At 40.1% G+C, this 22,754-nt stretch overlaps 1 protein-coding gene across 2 annotated transcripts in view; it reads right to left on the bottom strand.

The window, feature by feature from the left end:
- XRCC2 (homolog of X-ray repair cross complementing 2 (XRCC2)) overlaps positions 1-22,754 on the bottom strand; it is a 144,257-nt gene that overhangs the window by 7,907 nt on the left and 113,596 nt on the right. The gene's annotated exons all lie outside the window — the stretch shown is intronic.

Here is a 22,754-nt window from a genome sequence, read left to right as displayed (position 1 = left end):
CCCAAGCGATTCCTGGAACAATAAATTCAAAAACCTCGATTCGATGCCTCATCCTGCAGCCGCTCATAAACCATTTTCTTTACCTGAAAAATAGTAAATTGATTGGAATTAGACTAACACGTCTAAGTAGGAATTACTGTAATTCTTCTTGCAGGTATATCATGTGTCAAGTATGTGATGTGAGTGTCAAGTGTGAATCTTTAGCGTATACCAAAGCACATAACGCAAACTATGCAATAGCAATAACAGACATACATCTAAGTAAATAAGCAGGTTATACAACAGCTATAATTAAGCAAGTAAAGCTTTTATGCAGCAACAATAACAGTAACATGCACCACTTTCAAGTAATGGTCACAATATGAATTCAATTACTTCATATCCACACATTTCAGGATTTACATTTCATCATAATTACTTCATATCCACACAATTCAAGATTTGCATTTCATCATACGCTCAGAACATAAAGCATGTTAGGAGTACGAAATTGTCTTTTTAGTAACTCCACTCACTGTAATACCTAGTTGTTCTAATTATTGTTTATCTTTTCTTATCCCGCGGGTACACACGAGCCGAGACAACCATCACAGAAGAGAACGTTCGGGGGTATATTATTCAGAGTTGTTTTATTAACCCGAACCTTCTGACTGTGACTGAAAATCCTAAGGGAGCGGCCTGTGACCGAGAGAATCCCTCAAAGGCCAAACCAAAACAGGATGCATCCCTAACTTCTGCAGAAGAACAAAGAGCTACCACCTAGGACATATTGGTAGTCCGGGTCCCCCCAACTCCGAGGACTGGGGACCATCGAGTCACTTTAGCTCGAACCAGTTAAACACATGTCTCCGGAGTTTTGTACCACCTACCCTCTCCAAGGTAAGCCCGAATCTGAGTGGGTTAATCTTTTCATTTAATTATTTTCCCGAAGTATGGGGCATTTCCCCAACTTCCTTCTACTATCATAGCAGTAGAATTCCCAACCTTAATCATTTTACCAAGGTGTATAAACCAGTCCCAATCATTTGTCATATTGATTGCATAACCCACCCAAAGTGCTCCGGTGCCTTTAAACCAGTCAAGCACGAATGCCCCGGTGCCTTTAAACCAGTCGGGCAACAAAATTATATTTTCTTTTCCCTGTGGATTCACATCATAACTTCGATGGTCTATGCATGACCCTCAATACATTTGTTTGACATTCATATGTCCATAACAAACCGACCCATAGGTTCAGTTATCCAATCATCATTCATCATTATTATTATTATTTATTTATTCTTTTATAGCAAATTGCCATAACGCCTCCATGTATAAAAGGGGTGGCATGAATTAAAAGCTCTGCCAACAAGCAAAAACACTATTGGTGTCCCTTATGGAGCATGCAAGGTAATCTTAGAGATTTGGTAATACAACTATATACATTTTTCCAAACACCTTCTCATTTGAACATTCCACCAGATATACAGCTTAGTTGGCATTTGATACTTACAACAATTATGTAGTGTTAGGCAATAGTATTTCAGAAACATATACATTTTATCATGCATATAAACATTGGAGAATAAGCATCTTCATGGCCATTTGAACCTTCTAGAGGATATACACTTAATGGCAATTTGCATATTTTAGGAAATATGCAATTGAACATACTAAATTATGCAGCTTAGTATAAAAATTGAATATCATTTTACTACGCAGCTAAATATGCACTTGAGCATTAGTTTAATATATGACTTCAGGTACCAGTGAATGACAACCTAACATGCAGTTAAGTTTGCATTGAATATCAGCTTGATATGCAACTTTGTACTAAGTTGAACATACACTTACTATACAGTTGTATAAGCATTGAGCATCTAACTAATATGTAGCTTTATATGGAACCAAACATCAACCTATAGGCATCTAATTAGGGATTTGCATATCAACTGAAAATGCAGGTAAATGTTAATTTGAATTTCAACTTAATATAAATCCAACTAGATTCTCATTTATACATGTTTCCGAGATTTTTCCCGCAACAGATTACGCATAACAGAAATTTCAAATACATGAGAATATTCCCTATGCCCGCACACGGATCAGGAAGCCTCAACCAGGTATGTATATTCTGAGACATCAGATGTTTCAAATAAATTTAACGATCCCACAAATAAGCATGGTGATTCCTAATCCCTACACATGTTGTTATGAACCTATAGATTTCATTTATCAGATATCACATATATCATATACAGGGCTAATCAAACTAAATTTCCAGAATTAGGTGATAAAACAACAACATAGATTAATATTGATGACAAGAACGAACAAATTGTCTGTGTAGTCCCATTAGCGGAACCAGTGATAACATTTGATTTCCAAGTAGATTTTCCATGGATCGATAAACTAACTTATTTACATACTGTGAATTAAATTCAATCACTTAGAGGAAACAAATTCAGATGATTACGATGTTCAGTTCAATGTGTAAAGCAATTCTGATGTCAACTAGAGAAGATAGCAGTTATCTGAAGCTTAACCTTGACAAATTTTAATTACAGGCATGGAGGATCAACATAAACAGGCATAGTGTGCATAGCAAAGACAAATCACGGTACAGATCTACTCACTCATGACCAGTTTAGAAGAAATTAATCTATCAAGTCTACTAGGCAAGATCCCTGAGAAACGACCAGGCAGGGAAATCCCATGTGTAACCCGTACCCATGATATGTACAACACAAAAAGGAGGGAATTTTACAGCATTTAATAACGTATTCACCCACACACGACAATCAGCAAAAGAAATCACAATTATAACCATTAACCCCTTGATAAACAGATGGATTTCGGAACCACTAAATCGGGGAAATTACTGGAGCTACAACGCGTAACTAAAAAAAATCAAGTTTCTGGTAATGATTTCAACTCAATAAGAAATTAAAAACTGAACCTTCAGGAAATCATCTAAATGGCCTAACGTATGACCGTGCATGTCTAGCAATCTGAAGAATAGATGCAACTTAACAAAAATCTAACAGAGCAAATCGGCTAACCCCCATTTTGTCTAAGAAGAATGAGCTTTTCAGGAACAATCAAGGCAGGGAATTCCATGTAAGCACGAGCCCAGTGCATATACCCCTATCAGACAATTCAAACACTTTTTTTTTTCTTTGACAGACTTACAAAACCCCCAAATCAACGATTTGGGGTTTCGGTTTGGGGTTCACCGTGAAATCCCGAATAGCAACTCGATTTCCCCAGATTTAAATCCATGCCAGACACTCTATCTCTTTACTATTGAAACTCTAAAATCCCCAAATCGAAGATTCTGGAATTTCGGTAGCTTAAACCCTAAATCCCCAAAATTTCTTGTCGGATTTGGGATTCACTGCACTCGCAAATCCCTATTCACTGCCCCCCCGCACCCCATACTCGACCCACATAATACCCAAAAGAAGAAGAAAACAGGAAAACCTACCTGTTCCGACGACGAGGAGGTGGCTGTCGTAGTCAGGGAGATCGCCAGCATCGGTTGCTCCTGCTGGCGAGCTCGGGTCGAGAGGGACAATGAGACAGTGAGTGCGGGAGGAGAAAGAAGAGGTGAGTGGGAGGAAGAGAGGTGTGGGAGGGGAGTAATTAAGGAGGATGGCCCCGAAACGGAAGGAAGCGGTTACCTTCCTCCCTTCGCTCGGCGGCTGCGCACCCAGAAGCCTTCACTTAACGTGTTAGGGTTCAAAATGAACCCTAACACGATTTATCGTTTTTGTTTTTGTTTTTCACTTACCTCTTTACACGGGCATGGCTCCGGGTCCGAGTCCACGACCCTGGATCCAGACGCAGTATGGATCCACGACAGCTCTGCGGAGGGGATCCGAAGATCGGGCCCAAATAGATCCAATTACAGATCCACATGATATGTTTATTTTATTATATATACATATATATTTGTATAGTTATATATATATGGTTCCTTTTAATAAATCTGGATCCAGGAATCTGAAGTTTTAATTATATGATTTGGAACTATGGATCCAAATGAATTCTTATGGATCCAACTAAATATACATTGATCCTTACGGTTTCCATACAAGGATCCAGATTAATATTGAAGTTCCGACGAAGATCCAAATGAAATGTTATGGATCCGAACATCGCCTAGGCTATACCAATCCCACTAAAGTGTTGTAGACCCAATATAGAAATTTTATCAATAAAAATTTGATTTAAACTTCGAGGATCCAATCCATTTGACCAAAATCTATCATTAAATATTCAATTTAAGGTTCGTGGTCCGATATCTAAGATCCGAATGGAATATCGGAGTTCTAATCAGGATATTAGGGATCCAATATTGAAGATCCAAATAGAATATCTGATATCCGAACACAAATAACACATACAATAATAAAAATATTTGATATTCAGTTCAAGAACATAAATTTCAAGTTTATTTACCGGATAAAATTCGTGGGTATTACAGTATCTTGAGTTACTTTCACCATGTAAAATCCCAACAAAGATGGGAGAGATACTTGAACTTTCCAATATATCCATCCTATACCATTATATACTCTCTTTTTTTTTAATTGTTTATCATCAAATCTGTCATAGGGATTCGGCTAGCAGGGTGCCGCACCCGCGTCGACGCGACTCGACGCGGGTGCGGTACCGGGTGCGGTCAACCCGATCCTGGGTGCGTTGACCGCACCCAGGATCATTTAAGTCCATTTTTTTTTTTGGATTTTTTTTTTAAAAAATTTGCCCTATGTTGCGAATTAAAAAAAAAAAAAAACTGTTGACAGCAGCTGTCTGTCAGCTGTGACAGCAGCTGTCAGCTGCTATTCTTTTTTTTAAAAAGCAGCTCTGTCAGCTGGCTGACAGACAGCTGCTAACAGCAGCAGCTGACAGCTCGATTTTTTTTTAAAAAAAGCAGCAGACAACTGCTTTTTTAAAAAAAAAAATCGATTCGTAAGAGAGGGGAACCTCGACCCCCTATATATATATTGACATTTTTGCCCCTGCCGCACCCCCGCACCCGGGTTTTTTGGAAGTGCCGAATCCTCGCACCCGCACCCGCGCCCGCACCCATGTGACATAGCATCAAATGATAAACATATTTATGGCCTTGGATCTGGCGATATAAGACCATCAAAAGGCTGATGCACAGAGCCCAGTGCAATCACGTTCAGTGCTTAAATGGTAATTCAAATGAGATATTTCACAACAAACCCAAGTCTGATTCCAAGTCCTCCGCAGGGAAAAACTTCACTAACAAATGAGAGACAAGTCCATCATGGACTAAAACAAGATTTATAATAAAAACAAAACATTGTTAAGAGATTGTAATGAGCACAGGGGAGATGGGCACCGATCAAAAGGATTCTAAATGCTTTTACAACAATTAATTGTATCCAAAATGAATAGGGAAGGCAACAATATAGAAAATTAAACAAGGCAATGAAGGAAACATACTAGATAACATACAACGGGTAGAATGTATAAATGTGATTGAAGTGACAATGATGAATAACGCAACAGAGGCCCAACCCACTATACTGAGCCCTTCATAACCCTCACTTTGTCAGGCAGGGGCTTCGGCCCTTGCCGCTTGTTTTTTTTGACAGCCAGGCAAGGGCAGCGCCCCTGCCCTTTGTGTCTTTTCTGGCAGGCAGGGGCAAGGTGAAAAGAAGACATTATTATCTTCATTGTATGTCTGACCCGATCCATTTGTATAATGGATCAGGTCCAGATCCAGTTCATGTATTGTAAATTATTATTTTGTAAAAGGGTATTTTCGTACCCTAATGTTTACACTTTATGTTAAATAGAATGAGAGGGCAGTCACGATGGACTGAACCCTCCTTTCAGCTGGAAATTTCTCTCTCCCTCTCTTCTCTTCTCTCATCGTAGATTAGAGTTTCATTCTTTCATGGTATCAGAGCAAGGCGTGGATCTGCGTGAATCTGCGTGAAGAAAGCAAGGCGTGGATCTGCGTGAAGAAAGCACAGCGTGGATCTGCATCAACGTGGATCTGCATCAGCTATCTGCGTGAATCTGGGTGTGAATACCCAGCGTAAATACCCAGTGAAGAATGTCTGGTCGTGAATCAGCGTGATTTCAGCCTGCGTGAAGAAAGAAAGCCCAGCCTGCGTGAAGAAAGCCCATCTGCGTGAATCTGCGTCTGCGTGAAGAAAACCCAGCCTGAGTCTGCGTGAGCAAATCCCAGCGTGAATCCACCAGCGTCAGCAGAGTGAACTTATCAGCCGTGAATCCCAGCGTGAATCTGTGTGCCGTGATTTGAATCTGTGTGGTAAATCTCTGTGAATCTGTGGTATTGTGGCCCTCAAATACCTAGCGTGAATCTGTGTGAAGAAAATCTTTGTGAAGAAAATCTGTGATTTCTTTCAGCCGTGTGTTACAGCATCAATCTGTGTTTTCTTTTTAGCCGTGATTGCTTCTTTGTGAAATCAGGTTCATCAGGTTTAATCCCTGCTGTTTTCCTACTGTTTTTCCTACATTTAATCTCTTGATCTGTGGTTTAATCCCTGCTAACCATTGTTAATCTCTTTATCTGTGATTTCCTTTTCCTTTCTGCTGTTTTTCCTGCTAATCACTGCTAATCATTGTTAGCCATCTGTCATATCTTATCTGTCTTTTTCTGTTAGCCGAGTTCTTTGTTCTTCATACCTAAGTGTCAGTTCAAGTATATTCATCAAATGGAATTTACTCACGGGCAATCATGCCTGTCCTCAAGTTTTCTTGGTCAACTAGTCTCTGAAAAATTGAATAACTGTAATTTCTTGACCTGGAAAAGACAGATTATTCCGTTTATAAAAAGTCAGGACCTTTCTGGTCATCTGGATGGATCGGTCCCACCGCCTCCAGAATTTCTTTCGCAAGAAAAGGTGGATGATAAAGGCGAACAATCTGTTGTTTTTCACAAGAATCCAGAATATGTTGCTTGGATGAAGAGAGATCAATCGCTAGTGGCATATATCACTTCAACTCTTTCACAGGAGGTCCTTATTGCTCTTCCTGATGATTGTTCGGCAAAGGAACTGTGGGATATGTTAGTTCAAACATATTCACAAATTTCTGAGGCAAGAATTATGTTTCTTAAGCGAGAATTTCAAATGCTGAAGAAAGATTCCATGTCTATTATGGAATACCTGAATAAAATGAAAGGCATCACAGATCAGTTGGCGGTTGTTGGGTGTCTCGTCAGTGAAAAAGATAAAGTACAACAAACCTTGAGTGGATTGGGGCCAGATTATCATGTTATGACGACAACCTTACTATGTTTACCAGAACTTCCAAAGTTTGAAGATCTTCGTGCAAAACTGTTGCAATATGAGATGAATCTGAAAGGTTCCTCTGAAGCTTTTCATGGGAATTCCGGAACACAAGATGTGCTGGCTATGGGAATGAGTTATGGTCAAGGTAGAGGAAATTCTTTTCGAGGAAAAGGAGGACAAGGGAGAAATAACTATGGAGGTCGTGGCATACTTCCAACACCCAATGTTCAGGGACAAAGACCCATTCCCACCTGTTTCCTATGCAATAAGAAAGGGCACATTAAAGCGAACTGTTGGTTTAATCCTCAAAACAAAGGGAAAGCTCCACAAGCAGAGGCTAGAAAGGATGGAGAAGTAAAAGAGTTGTTGTTGGCAGCCTTGTCAGGATTGAATATGAAACAAAATGACAAAGGAACTTGGTATGTCGACTCTGGAGCAGCTACTCATGTTACAGGTGATGTAGGTAAACTCTTGACTCTTACACCTTATGTTGGAAAGAATAGCATTGTCACAGGAGATGGATCACATCATGCCATCTCACATACTGGAAATGCCATTATACACATGTCAAAGTCCTCTCTTAAACTTCCAAGTGTCATCCATGCTCCTAATATTCAAAAGAACATTGTTTCTGTCTCAAAGCTTGTTGATGATGCAAATGCTTCAGTTGAATTTACTCCCTCTTCTGTTTATGTCAAGGATCTTCGCACGAGGAGGACATTCGTTGAAGGAAAACGATGGGGCAACATGTACATCTTCCAAGAAGATCCTTCCTTCATTCATCCCAACTATTCATCCTTGAAGCCTCACCAAGTCTTTGATTCTGATTTTTTATTTAATGTTTCTGAAAGTAATAAGCCAAGACTTTGGCATAGTCGTCTTGGCCATTGTGGTCGCCATTTTATTGAAAAACTTGTCATGAATAATCTTATTCCTAAGTCCAGTCTGAGTTCAGAAGTCGTTGATACAAAATGTTCTAGCTGTCATCTATGTAAGAGTCATGTCTTACCTTTTGCTTCCATTAATAAAAGAGCTTCAAGGCCATTTGAGGTCATTTGTTCAGATGTCTGGGGTCCTGCTCCAATTACTTCTTTTTCTGGCAGTAAATACTATCTTATTTTCGTTGATAGTTATTCACGTTATACTTGGATATTCTTTATGAAGCACAAATCAGAAGTTTTTGGATTGTTCCAGAAATTCCACTCTTTCGTTCAAAATCATTTCTCTACCAACATTCTTAATTTCCAGTGTGATGGAGGAGGTGAATTCTCCTCGAGTGACTTTGTTAATTTTCTTCAACATAATGGGATAAAGAGAAGAGTGTCTTGCCCTCATACACCTCAACAAAATGGGATTGCTGAGAGGAAGCATCGACATATTGTTGAGACTGCAATGAGCATGATGCACGGGAGCAATCTCCCTACATCATTATGGACTGAGGCCTTCCACTCCACAGTTCATGTGATAAATCGCTTGCCCATGAATATCTTAGAAAATAAGTCACCATACTTCTCTCTTTTTGGCATACAACCTGATTATCATGAATTACGTGTGTTTGGGTCTGTTTGTTATGTGCACATTGATAGCTCACTCAGGCACAAGTTCCAAGATAAAGCTTTGAAATGCAGGTTTATAGGATATGCCGAAGATTACAAAGGGTACAGGTGTTATGATCCCCTGAGTAAGCGTGTCAAAATATCAAGGAATGTTATTTTCGATGAAATGAACTTTGCTGATCAGGATAATAATTCAACTATGGTGGATACTGATAACTCAAGCTCCAGCATTGAGGTATACTACCCATGGTTAAATTCAGAACTCTTCTCCAATGGTACAGTAGAATGTCCAGAAAATTGCAGTCAGAATGAGCCACATGAGGATTCAGCCAATGAGACTCAAACGGAGGAAACTGTCACATATGACTTGGAGCCAACAAGGTATAAGGGAATTGTGTACACTCGGCGAGAGAAAAAGCCCGCATTCACTTCTTGTTCGAACACGGATCCATCTGGATCATCCGTTTCGCAGCAAATGGATATCAGAAGATCTTCACGGATTCGACATCCACTTGACAGGTGGGTAAGTTATAAAAATTTTTCAATGGATTTTCAGTTATTCTTGACATCCATAAGTAAAGAGGATGAGCCTCTTATGTTCTATCAAGCTGCGAGCTCTAGAAGATGGGTAGAAGCAATGAATGAAGAAATGGAGGCCTTACATGAATGTGGCACATGGGAGATTGTGCCTAGACCACTGAACAGAAATGTAGTTGGGTCAAAATGGGTGTACAAGATAAAATATAAACCAGATGGGAGCATCGAAAGGTACAAGGCTCGACTGGTAGCCAAGGGATTCACACAAGAGGAAGGCCAAGACTTTGATGAAACTTTTAGTCCTGTTGTCAAGATGGGGACTATTCGTATTGTGTTGAGTCTAGCCATTAAACATGGATGGACATTGAGCCAGCTGGATGTAAAAAATGCTTTTCTGCACGGGGATTTAAAAGAAGAGGTTTACATGGAACAACCCACTGGATATGCAGAACGAGACGCCAAAAAATATGTATGCAAATTAAAGAGAGCACTCTATGGTTTGAAACAAGCTTCTCGTTCCTGGTTCGACAGTTTTTCTCTAGAAATACAACGGCATGGCTTTTCTAGGTCTCTTCTGGATCACTCATTATTCATTCACAATGAACAAGGAGTTACTACCCTTCTGTTGATATATGTTGATGATATCATCATCACAGGGAATTGTAAAAGCCACATTGAGCAGGTGAAGAAGTTATTAAATCAGAGATTTAAGATGAAAGATTTGGGAGAGCTGCGATATTTTCTTGGGATAGAAGTTGATAACAAGAATGATACACTTACCCTTACTCAACACAAATATACGCTGGACATTCTCGGCAGAGCAGGCATGACAGATTGTAAGCCGTTAACAACTCCAAGTGTCATTCATCAGAAATTGAGTTCACAAGAAGGGAATATATATGGAGATCCCACTAAGTATCGCAGTTTAGTTGGCATGTTGCAATACCTGACTTTTACTAGACCCGACATAGTATATTCAGTTAATCAGGTATCCCAGTTTATGCATGAACCTCGTGTGTCACATATGGAGGCAGTCAAACGTATACTTCGCTACCTAAAGGGTACAGTGGGTGATGGGCTGGTATACAAAGGCAAGGAAGAATTAGATCCAGGTGGGGGCCATGAGATTATTACTTATGCTGATGCTGATTGGGCGGGGGATCCAGACGAACGACGATCAGTATCTGGTTATTGCAGCTTCATTGGGCCAAACTTGGTATCCTGGAGCAGTAGAAAACAAAAGGCGGTTGCTAGATCGAGCACTGAGGCCGAATACAGATCAATGGCCACTGCCACGGCCGAGGGTACATGGATAAAACATCTTCTGACTGAAATGGGAGAGCCGATTGTTCGATCACTGTTGCTGTGTGACAATCAAAGTGCCATCAACATGTCATTCAATCCCATTCACCATAGTCGAGCAAAGCACATTGAAATAGATCAACATTTTATCAGGAAAAAGGTTGAAGACAAAGAGATTGAGCCCATGTATGTGTCAACAAAAGAACAAGTTGCTGATATCCTCACTAAAGGGTTAACAAATGATAGATTTTGGTTTTTGAAGAACAAGTTGTTCATGGTCCAACACCATGCACAACTTGAGGGAGGCTGAAAAGAAGACATTATTATCTTCATTGTATGTCTGACCCGATCCATTTGCATAATGGATCAGGTCCAGATCCAGTTCATGTATTGTAAATTATTATTTTGTAAAAGGGTATTTTCGTACCCTAATGTTTACACTTTATGTTAAATAGAATAAGAGGGCAGTCATGATGGACTGAACCCTCCTTTCAGCTGGAAATTTCTCTCTCCCTCTCTTCTCTTCTCTCATCGTAGATTAGGGTTTCATTCTTTCACAAGGCTCCTGCCACCTTTGGCTTTGCCCACAGGGGTGATGCCCCTGCCCCTCTTTTCCCTCGGCAGACAGGGGTTCACACCTTGTCTCTGCCCTTTTTCCCCCATTTTCGGATGTGTCAGGCAAGGGTTTTGCCCCTGCCACCTTGTAGTTGCTCAGGCAGGGGCGAGGCCCCTGCTGCCTTTAAGTTTCTAGTTCACTGCCACTGTTTCTTTTGCAGGCCGGACAGTGGGCAAAGGCTGCACCTCTGTCCATTCTTCTTTCATTTTTTCATACTAACATGTCGTACCTTCGCAGATTTCGCAACGAAGCACGCTCGTGCCTTGTCACCTTAGCCCGTCCTCACTTACGCTTGCCCCCGCATCAATTTTGAGGTACGGGTTCCCCTTTTGATCTCAAGTGAGAAAAGGAGCACAGATGCGTTTCTCATGCAATAGTTAATGGATCCAATATAAGAGATAAAGCATCATCACCAGAACCGGTATATTAGCTAATTGATCCAATTCACAAGTCATTACCTAGATACATTCATTTCAGTCATATAATGCATTTTAAGGAAATGAGACAAACTAGGTGGAAAAGATTGGAAATGGTATAAAATTGGAAATAGTGTTTCTTTGCGACTTCAACTTCTTGGTATCTTTTGTTTGACAGAATATTCTTCAAGAGCTTCCAGATTTGCCTAGTAATGTAGTTCTAGTGCTATGCTAATCTTTGAATATTGTTTTAAAAAGTTATTTTGGTTCATTATACATGGTAGACCTTTTGGCACAGACAAGATGGCCCAAGAACAAAGCATCTCCATCCTGGAGTATGGCATAACACATGTATGAAGTATGTAGTATGGTCAAATACCTATAGTTAGAAGCTAAAACATACTAAGATATAGCTTTAAATATTGACATAGTGCTTTCAAATATGTTATGATGTACTCTTCACAGCTCACTCTGAGGAAGCTAAAATCCTGGATGGCTTGTAAAGGGGTTCTAGATTTTCATAGATGAACAATCATTAACAAATTTTGGCCATGGACTCATTTGTAATTTTTATGACGAATATAAAAAGATTGGCTTGTTGGCTGTCACATGAAGATGGCTGCGGATACGGGGTACAACAATTTTTATGAAATTTCCAATACAACTTGTATATGAAGGGATATGGAAGGATAGTCAAAATAGACTAATAGAGTGTCCATGTGACATAACTTGTGGGATAGTTATGTAGGTTGTAGTGTGACAATCTTTTATGGTTCTTTTTGCCTTTTGATCACTATCTTGCTCGGGTGTTGTTTTTGTTTTTAGGAAGCCGAAATTCAGAATGCCTCTCTTCTTAATTACCTCTGATAAGCAGATAATATGCTATGTTATTCTTCAGCAGTGATTACCATGAGACTGGCTATGAATTGCCAAAGATTGTAAACTTCATAGCTGAAAATATGGCTATGGATTTGCAACTATATTTTTTTTATATAGATATCTTCATAGTTGAAGATATAGAGGGTGTATCATAGAAAAAAAAATCTATTGTTAGGGTCTTTAGTCATCATTTTCTTAGACAGGTGCTCCTTTCACTATCAGGGAATTTCGCCCCTGCTTGTTCATGTTGACCCTGTGCAATGGATCCTAAATTGGCTTATTGTGAAGAACAAAAAGCCTTGGACTGTCTGGGTGCTTTTCTATCAACTGGACAGGTAATTATTGTGCATCTCCATCATGGAGCTCTGACCTTGATCGACATGTTGAGCACCTGTTGGACAAGCAACCAAAGTAGTATCACTAAGTGAGACCTGGGCAGTTATATATATATATATATATATAAGAGGAACCTGTGTATGGGCTGTAAGGCCCAACCAACAGGGTCGGCTGGGCTGACTTGGCTAGCCCTGCCTGGCAGGCAGTCCGGACTCCGGCCTGAGGCTGACCAAACCCGACCCAGCTGACTAAGGTCAGCTGGGCCTGATTTGGAACCCCAGTCGACTGAGGAGGTGCTACTCGATATGCGGTCTCCCCTACTCGATCAAGAACCTCAAAGGGCCCAACATACCAAGGACTCAACTTCTCCTACTTCTCAAACCTGAAGACACTTTTCGTAGTCGAGATCCGAACAAACACATGATCGTCTACCTCAAAATTGAGCTCTCTGCGCCGCTGATGGGCATAGCTCTTTTGTCTGCTCTGCGCTGCAATCAACCTCTGCCGGATCAAATGCACCTGGTCCGCATAATACTGGATGATCTCTAGAGACTCCACTGCTCTCACTCCAACCTCATCCCAGCACACAGGGGATCTAAATGGTCGGCCATATAGAGAATCATACGGGGCCATGCCAATACTGGCATGAAAACTGTTGTACGAAAACTCTGCAAGCTTCACATGCTTGTCCCAATCGACTGCCCAATCCAATGCACATGCTCTCAACATGTTCTCGAGCGTCTGGATCGTACGCTCCGACTGTCCGTCCGTTTGTAGATGGAAAGCAGTACTAAACTTCAACGTAGTGCCTAAAGCCTTCTGAAGCTGGAGCCAAAATCGAGACATGAAACGTGGATCTCGATCTGACACTATCGAACGCGGCACCCCGTGAAGTCTAACAATCTCATCCACATAAAGATCGACCAAGCTCTCCAAACTCTAACCGATTCTAATCGGGAGAAAATGGGCACTCTTCGTCAAACGGTCCACTATCACTCAAATGGCATCTCGCTGTCGTCGGGTCTTAGGCAACCCTACGATGAAATCCATCGAGATATCGTTCCACTTCCACTCTGGAATCTCGAGTGGCTGCAGAAGTCCACCAGGTCGTTGGTGCTCGATTTTCAGATTCGTACATGTTCACAAAATACCCATGTAGTTAACCTTCCCTTGAATATTGCTCACGCAAAACTTGTTAATCATAAGCATATGAAAATTTCTTTCTAGCAAGCACATAGTTGGAACCTTTATAATGGAAAAAGTCTGAAATTTGCAAAGGGCAGCACACTATACACACACACATTATATATATATATATACACATACTCAAATTCTGGTTTAGTCGGCTAGGTCTATAATTTAGCCTGCACCCAACCAACTGTCAGTTGGCTGGGGTTTCCCTTTTTTTTATCAGGGATACACACCCAACCGACCTAGTCGGCTAGGGTTACCGGCAAGCCCAGCTGACTCGGGTCAACTGGGTCGGGTCTGATCGACCCAACCAAACCTGTCCCAGTCCTGCTAAGGGCCAGACTGGGTCAGGCAGACCTCTGCCAAGCCCGGTTGGCTAGCCAGCCCAGCCGACCCTGTCGGCTGGGCCTGACAGCACATCGGCTGGGCCTGACAGCCCATGCACAGGCCCTAGCCCGGGCCTGTGTGCTGTTAGGCCGAACAGCCACCAACCAAAAGAAAAAAAAATATATATTTTGTAACCGTGACCCACTCGGCTGGGTCTGACCTGCAGCCAAACCACCCAGCCGACCCAGTCGGCTGGGTCAGCCACTAAGCCCAGCCGACCCAGTCGAGTGGGACTGACTGCTCCAAGGGCTCAGCCAACTGCAGGTCGGCTGGCCAAGCAGTAACCCCAAAACAGTATATGAAAATAAATAAATAAATAAATATATATATATACATATATATTCTTTCCCTGTAGAGCTGCCCTAAACATGTTCATAAGTATGGACAACATTCATTTATGCATGCGTTTACAGATTTAAAACATCATGCATGCTTACACAAATTTTTCCTATTCATAACACTTGGACATGCATCTAATATCATATGCATATATGAAATCACGTAGGAATCGAATTCATTATAAAACAAGTGTTAAAAAGCTCACTTAACATGAAATAAAATTCTGTTTTTGTTTAGAAAACCCATACACAAAAATTTTTTTATATGAAAGGGACCGAAAATACCCATATAAAAGAGGATCTATGGATCCTCATTCATGCATACTTGAATTAACACATAGATTCACTTCTTAACCATGGATTTAGATCATGGTATTGCATGAGAATCGAATCGGTGTTCGATTTCTCACTTATGTCAAAAGAAGAGACCCGTATCTTAGATAAAACTCGAAAAATAGAGAAGGATGATGGTGGAACAAGGGTTCTTGGAGAAGAGGAACCCTCTTCCTATTAGACAGTGTAGTATACGTGTTTTGTTTTTACAGTTTGGATCCGGATCCGGATCCAAACTATTGGTATGTAATGGCATACTTGTAAATAACCCAGCTTATCAGGGTTATTGTAAATGTTATGTATTAGGGCTTTTGCCTATATACTAATGAAATAGGTCACGATTTCTAATATATCAGAAATCGTGACTCATTGCAGCCTCTCTCCCTTTCTTCTCTTAGTTTCTCGTTCGCAGGCTCTAGAGAAAACTCACATGGTATCAGAGCACGTCTGATCCAAGGGATGAAATTCTTCTACACAGATACGTCCATACAAGATCTTCCCTCCTCTCTTTCCTTATTCGGTGTAGCTGCTGCAACACGATCACGAGCCCAGATCTTCCTCAATCTTTTCATCTACTGGAATACGAGCCCCAGGTACTTCTTCCTTCAATCTCTTCCAACCCAAATCAGTTTTCATTTCTTCCTTCATTCTCTTCTAACCCAAATCAGTTTCACGATACCCAAATCAGTTTCACAATATTTTCCCAAATCAGTTTCACGATACCACTTCCTTCAATCTCTTCTAACCCAAACCAGTTTTCATTTCTTCCTTCATTCTGTTCTAACCCAAATCAGTTTCACGATATTTTCCCAAATCAGTTTCACGATACCACTTCTTCCTTCATTCTGTTCTAACCCAAATCAGTTTCACGATATTTTCCCAAATCATTTTCACGATACCCAAATCAGCCACCCAAATCATTTCCATTCAATTTCACACATTTGGGTTTTATCGGTTGTTCACAGATCTGTACATCAACGATATTCCTTTTATTTCTGCTTTATTATTGTCGTGTGCAATTTTAAAAAAAAGAAGAAGGAAAAGTCTTAGCTTCTTTTATCAAATCAGATTAGACTTGATAATCCGGGTATCAGTTCTAATAATCAGATTCACGTTGAATTCTCAGCTATCTACTGTTTAAAAAAAAAATTTGCTGCATTTATATACTGATTGCACACGCCAATAATATTTTTTTTCTTGTTCTAAGTCATGGATTCTTCTTCCTCTCAAACTTTACTCTTATCCAACTTTCTTGGCCAACTCATTTCTGAAAAACTTACCAATTCCAATTTCTTGATCTGGAAGAGACAAATTCTTCCATTCATTAAAAGTCAAGGTCTTTCTGGACATTTAAATGGATCAATTTCAGCCCCTCCAGAATTTATCATAAAAGAAACTAAGGATGAAAACGAGGTTGATTCTATACAACGAATACCAAATCCCCAATATGAAAATTGGATGAAGCGTGATCAAGCTGCAGTTGCTTTCCTTATCTCCACTATCTCTCAAGAAGTATTGGTGGGAATTCCAGATGAGTGCTCAACAAAAGAATTATGGGACCGGCTAGTGAAGACATATTCTCAGATTTCAGAGGCTATAATTTCCTTTCTTCAGCGTGAATTTCAATTCCTCACTAAAGGTTCCATGTCTCTTATGGAATACTTGAACAAGGTCAAGAACATAAGCGATCAACTAACTGTTGTCGGGTATGAAGTGACAGACAAAGATAAAGTCACGCAAGCCTTGAATGGATTAGGATCGGAATTTCATGTTCTTTCGACCTCATTGTTATGTCCGCCCAGCTTACCATCGTTTGAAGACTTGCAAGCGAAACTCCTTCAATATGAGATGACCTTAAAGGGGATGTCACATGACACTGGTGGACAGGTTCTTGCTACTAGTGTTTCCTTTGGCCAGGGACGCGGTGATAGTCATTTTGGTGCAGGCAGAGGACGAGGACGAGGTACTCCAGGGGGGCGTGGGTTACTACCCACCCCGAATGCCTCTCCTTATAATCTGAAAAACGTGCCCACCGGTTATCTATGTAACAAGCGAGGTCACGTCAAAGCCAACTGTTGGCACAATTCACAGAACAAAGGAAAGTTCCAAAAGGGTGAGAGCTCGTCAGGACGAAAGGAGAACCCTTCAAAGTTTGGTGGCGATGTGAAAGAGCTTCTTTTGGTTGCATTGTCTGAACTTGATCTGAAACGTGATGATAAAGGAGTCTGGTACATTGATTCAGGGGCAGCTACTCATGTTACAAGTAATGCGGGTAAATTCTCTACTTTAACTCCTTATTTTGGAAAAAGTAACATCGTCACTGGAGACGGGTCATACCACCCCATCACCCACATTGAAAATGTTTCTATCCCCTTGCCTAAATCCTCACTTCATCTTTCCAATGTTCTTCATGCCCCAAATATTACAAAAAATATTGTTTCTGTTTCTAAACTTGTTGATCATACCAATTCTTCTGTTGAATTTACTCCATCTTTTGTTTATGTCAAGGATCTACAAACGAAGAAGACGTTCGCTAGAGGGGAACGTCGGGGAAATATGTATGTCTTCCAGGAGGACCCTTCTACTTATGTTCGACCTACCTTGAAGTCATCTCCTCAGTCTATGTCGTCAAAGCATATCCATGTGTTCAATTTGCAATCTTCAAATAAATGTAATAAGCCTGATTTTTGGCATTTGCGTCTTGGTCATTGTGGTCGAGTCTTCGTTGAGCGACTCGTATCTGATGGTCTTATTCCTGAGTCTGGCCTGATTCCTAGACCAGATAATAAAATGTGTTCAAGTTGTCAAATGTGTAAGAGTCATGTTCTTCCTTTTCATTCAATAAATGAGAGAGCTTCAAGGCCTTTTAAAATCATCTGTTCCGATGTATGGGGACCGACTCCTAATCCTTCTAATTCTGGCAGCAAATATTATGTTACTTTTATTGATAATTTCTCTCGCTTCACTTGGATATATTTCATGAAGAATAAATCAGAAGTTTTCTCTATTTTTCGTTGTTTTCATACATTTGTCAAAACTCAATTCTCTTGTAATATTCTACATTTCCAATGTGATGGTGGGGGGGGACTACTCCTCCAGGGATTTTATCAATTATCTCCAAGATAATGGGATAAATCGTAAAGTATCTTGCCCGCATACACCCCAACAGAATGGAGTTGCAGAACGGAAACACCGTCACATTGTGGAAAGCGCTATGAGCATGATGCACGGAAGTCATACTCTCATAAGACTCTGGACAGAGGCCTTTCACTCTGCTGTTTACATTATTAATCGCCTGCCCATGAAGCTTTTGGAAAATAAATCACCTTTTTTCATCCTATTTGGAAAACATCCTGATTATGATGAACTAAAATTTTTTGGCTGCACGTGCTATGTTCATATTGACTCTTCTCTGCGAAACAAGTTTCAGGTTAAGGCATCCAAGTGTAGATTTGTCGGATATGCAGATCACCACAAATGGTACAGGTGTTATGATCCTGACAACAGACGAATTAAGATATCTAGGAATGTAGTTTTTGATGAGAATGATTTTGGAGATGGAGAATATGTTTCTACCCAAACCAATATGAATACTTTATTTTATGATCCATGGCTCAGTGCAGAGCTCTTTCCTGCAACCAATGATGAGTGTTCTTCCCCCTGTGCTCAAGAAACATCCTGTCAAGATGGATACAGTGGCATATAGGAACTTGAAATAGAACATCCTCCAGAGATTAACAAGTTTATAGGAGAAGAGAAAGGGACTCACTCTTGACTTCGGATGATATTGAACAAGAAGATCCATCCAACGACATTACTTCTTCAATTTCTAATATAGTAGCTATTCTGATCAGACGATCTGAAAGAGCTCGGCATCCTATTGAAAAGTGGGTCAATTATGAGAATTTCACCATGGATTTTCAGTTATTTTTGTCACAGATTGAGAAAGAGACCGAGCCTAGACATTTTCATCAAGCCATGAATGAAGAGATGGAAGCTTTGTACCAGTGTCAAACATGGACAGTTGTCCCTCGACCTCCAGATAGAAATGTTGTTGGCTCACGATGGGTTTACAAGATCAAATACAAACCGAATGAAAGTGTTGAACGATACAAAGCTCATCTCGTAGCCAAGGGATTCACTCAAGAGTTTGGACAAGACTATGATGAAACCTTTAGTCCAGTTGTGAAAATGGGCACAATTCGCATTGTTCTTTCATTAGTTGTTGATTATGGTTGGAGAATAAGTCAGCTAGATGTGAAGAATGCCTTTCTTCATGGGGATTTGAAGGAAGAAGTATACATGGAACAACCGCCAGAATATACAGAAGTAGATTCAAAGGAATATGTATGCAAATTAAATCGGGCTCTCTATGGACTGAAACAAGCATCTCGATCTTGGTTTGAGAGTTTCTCTCTAGAAATTCAAAGACATGGTTTCTATCGATCGCAATTGGATCACTCCCTCTTTATTCTTCGAGGTAAGGAGTTTACTACCTTCTTGTTAATACATGTTGATGACATAATTATTACAGGAAGTAGTGAGAATCATGTTCAAGAAACTAAAGATCTTCTGAGTCAAAGGTTCAAAATGAAGGATCTTGGAAACCTTCGGTACTTTCTTGGAGTAGAAGTGGATAGTCAAGGAAATAAACTTACTTTGACCCAACATAAATACACCCTGGATCTGTTAGAAAAGGGTGGAATGAAAGATTGCAAGCCTCTTGCTACTCCTAGTGTGCTTCACCAGAAACTAAGTGTGCAAGACGGAGACTTGTATCATGATCCCACCAAATATCGGAGTCTAGTGGGAATGCTTCAATATCTTACTTTTACCAGGCCTGATATTACATATTCTGTCAATCAAGTTTCTCAATTCATGCATGAGCCAAGGACGGGACACATGGATGCAGTAAAAAGGGGAGAGTACTGTTGGAGATGGACTTTTGTACACCAAAAGCAGATCCATGAATACTGCTCATGACATAATTGCTTATTCAGATGCAGACTGGGCTGGAGATCCTGATGATCGAAAGTCAGTTTCAGGGTATGGCGTTTTCATTGGTGCTAATCTTGTTTCCTGGAGTACTAGAAAACAAAAGGCAGTGACTAGATCTAGCACAGAAGCAGAATACAGGGTGATGGTTGCTGCTACGGTAGAAGTAACATGGACTAGACATTTGTTAACAGAGCTCAAAGAGCCGATTGCTAGTTGTTCTCTTTTTTGTGATAACTAAAGTGCTATTCAAATATCTCTTAATCCCATTCATCACAGCAAGACCAAGCACATTAAGATTGATCAGCATTTTATTAGGCAGAAGATTGAAGAAAAGGAGATTGACCCCATTATATTAGAACAGAAGACCAAGTGGCTGATTTTTTCACTAAAGGACTCACAAAGTGCCGTTTTTGGTTTCTAAAGAGCAAGTTGTCCATGATCCAAAATCATGCACAACTTGAGGGAGACTATTAGACAGTGTAGTATACGTGTTTTGTTTTTACAGTTTGGATCCGGATCCAAACTATTTGTATGTAATGGCATACTTGTAAATAACCCAGCTTATCAGGGTTATTGTAAATGTTATGTATTAGGGCTTTTGCCTATATACTAATGAAATAGGTCACGATTTCTAATATATCAGAAATCGTGACTCATTGCAGCCTCTCTCCCTTTCTTCTCTTAGTTTCTCGTTCACAGGCTCTGGAGAAAACTCACACTTCCTGCTCTCTCTCTTTCTCTCTCTCTCTCTCTCTCTCTCGGTAAAGAATGGGAGAGGGGGTGACGCCCCCCCTTTTTCTCCAGCTCTCTCTAAGAGAGAGTTCGCAAAAGGTAGAACTCTCCCTCTCTTAGTTTCCTAATTTTTTGAAATACTACCAAATGTTGACTTTTCCATATTTGGTAGTTTTTCTAACTTTTTAAAACTTTTAAAGTATAAGGGCTCTTTTAAGGAGTCCCACACAGCCCTAAACCAAAATTCAGAATTAATATCAATTAATTAAATATTAAATATTAATTAATTAAAAATATCTACAAACTTTCAAAAATAACCAAATTAACCCTAAAGGCTTCTTAACTGTAATAAAACCCAAATTAAGGCTTTATACTGAATTTAAAGCTGGAAAAATGTTGGGCTTGGATTTCGATCCGGATCCAAACCCATACCCAAAACAAAAATGGATCAAGACCTGGATCAAATCCATATTTAAGTAGGACCTAAATAGAACCCAAATCCATAAAAATTTGGATCCTAGGCCTTGGATCCAATCCGATCCAACTCCGAATCCATTTCGACAAACTACTAAATTTTCAGAAAAACGCAATTTTTGGGTCAACCAGAACCCGAATTGAGAAAAGTAAAACATTGTTGCGCTCAGAATTCCGAGACGCATCCAACAATATATTAAACGAATACCAAATTCCGAATTTAGCCTGAAAATAACCTGAATTTCGCTCGAATTTCGTATGAATTTAAAGGTCGAAATTAAAATTCTTTCTCACGTTTTGTTTGGCCCGCCTCGACCTTGTCGATGAGACCTGGGTCATGCCCGGACTCAAAGACTTAGTCTAAAAATCGAGCCTCAAACGATTTTTGTCCCAGACTTGGCCAAATTTTCGTCAAAATTATAAAATGACTAAGTACCAAAATACGCGATATTCCAGCATATGCATCAAGTGGCACCACGAAAACTTGATCACGAGCACCACGTTCACTGGAAGGAGAAACACTGTCAATTCTTGAGTCATGATCCCAAGAGCAAAGTCCCAAGAGCCAATGGCTCTTATACCATGTAACGAATCCTCAAGGATTCAAAGATACAATGCCTACCAAGGGCAAGAACATAAATATAGTGACATCAGCTTTTGACACTAGCCGTACAGATGCTGCTGTCAGCAAAGCAAAGGCTTGCTACAGAATGAGATCTAAACCAGATTTAGCACAGAAAGAATGAGAAGAAAGGCGGTATAAAAAGGAAATGAAGAGGAAGAAAAGAAGAATAAAGAAGAAAAGGACAAGGAAGAAGAGAAGGTTTAGATCAGATATGTAGCAAGGGAGTATAAAGATCACCCCTCATTAAGATCAAATCTATTAGAAGAAGAAAAGGTTCAAATAATAGAGAGAAAGAAGAATAAACATAAGATAGGGATTTGGAGGAGATGAGATTTCCAGTTTGAGGGGTGTTTGAAGTAGCAACTGGCATCCTAGATTGTCAAAGGTTTGCAGCAGGTTCTCAGGGCCTTACACTCTAATACCATGTGAAACCATGGCAAACATAAAGGAAAGAAGATGGAAAAAGAAAGGAGAGAAAAAAGAGAGAATAGAGGAAAAACAAAGAGAATGAAGGGGCAACAGCCTTAAGGAGAATGGCCAGAAAACCCCTTGGGGATTCATCAACTTAAAATCTTTACGGTTCTGACAGATTATGCCCTTGATTACATGATATAAGCACAAGTCTGTCACTTGTACAGAATTACAATTAAACTTCACATAAATGCACATAAACATTCTCTTCCAAACATCAGAATTTTGGGCCCACTTATGATAGATAAAAATATTTGCAAACTCTGGTAACAAAAAAGAA

This window comes from Nuphar pumila, chromosome 4 (assembly GCF_984573655.1).
Source record: "Nuphar pumila chromosome 4, dmNupPumi1.hap1.1, whole genome shotgun sequence".
Taxonomy (NCBI): Eukaryota; Viridiplantae; Streptophyta; class Magnoliopsida; order Nymphaeales; family Nymphaeaceae; genus Nuphar; species Nuphar pumila.
The sequence above is the reverse complement of the archived record's forward strand: the minus strand, read 5'-3'. Positions and strand labels throughout refer to the sequence as shown.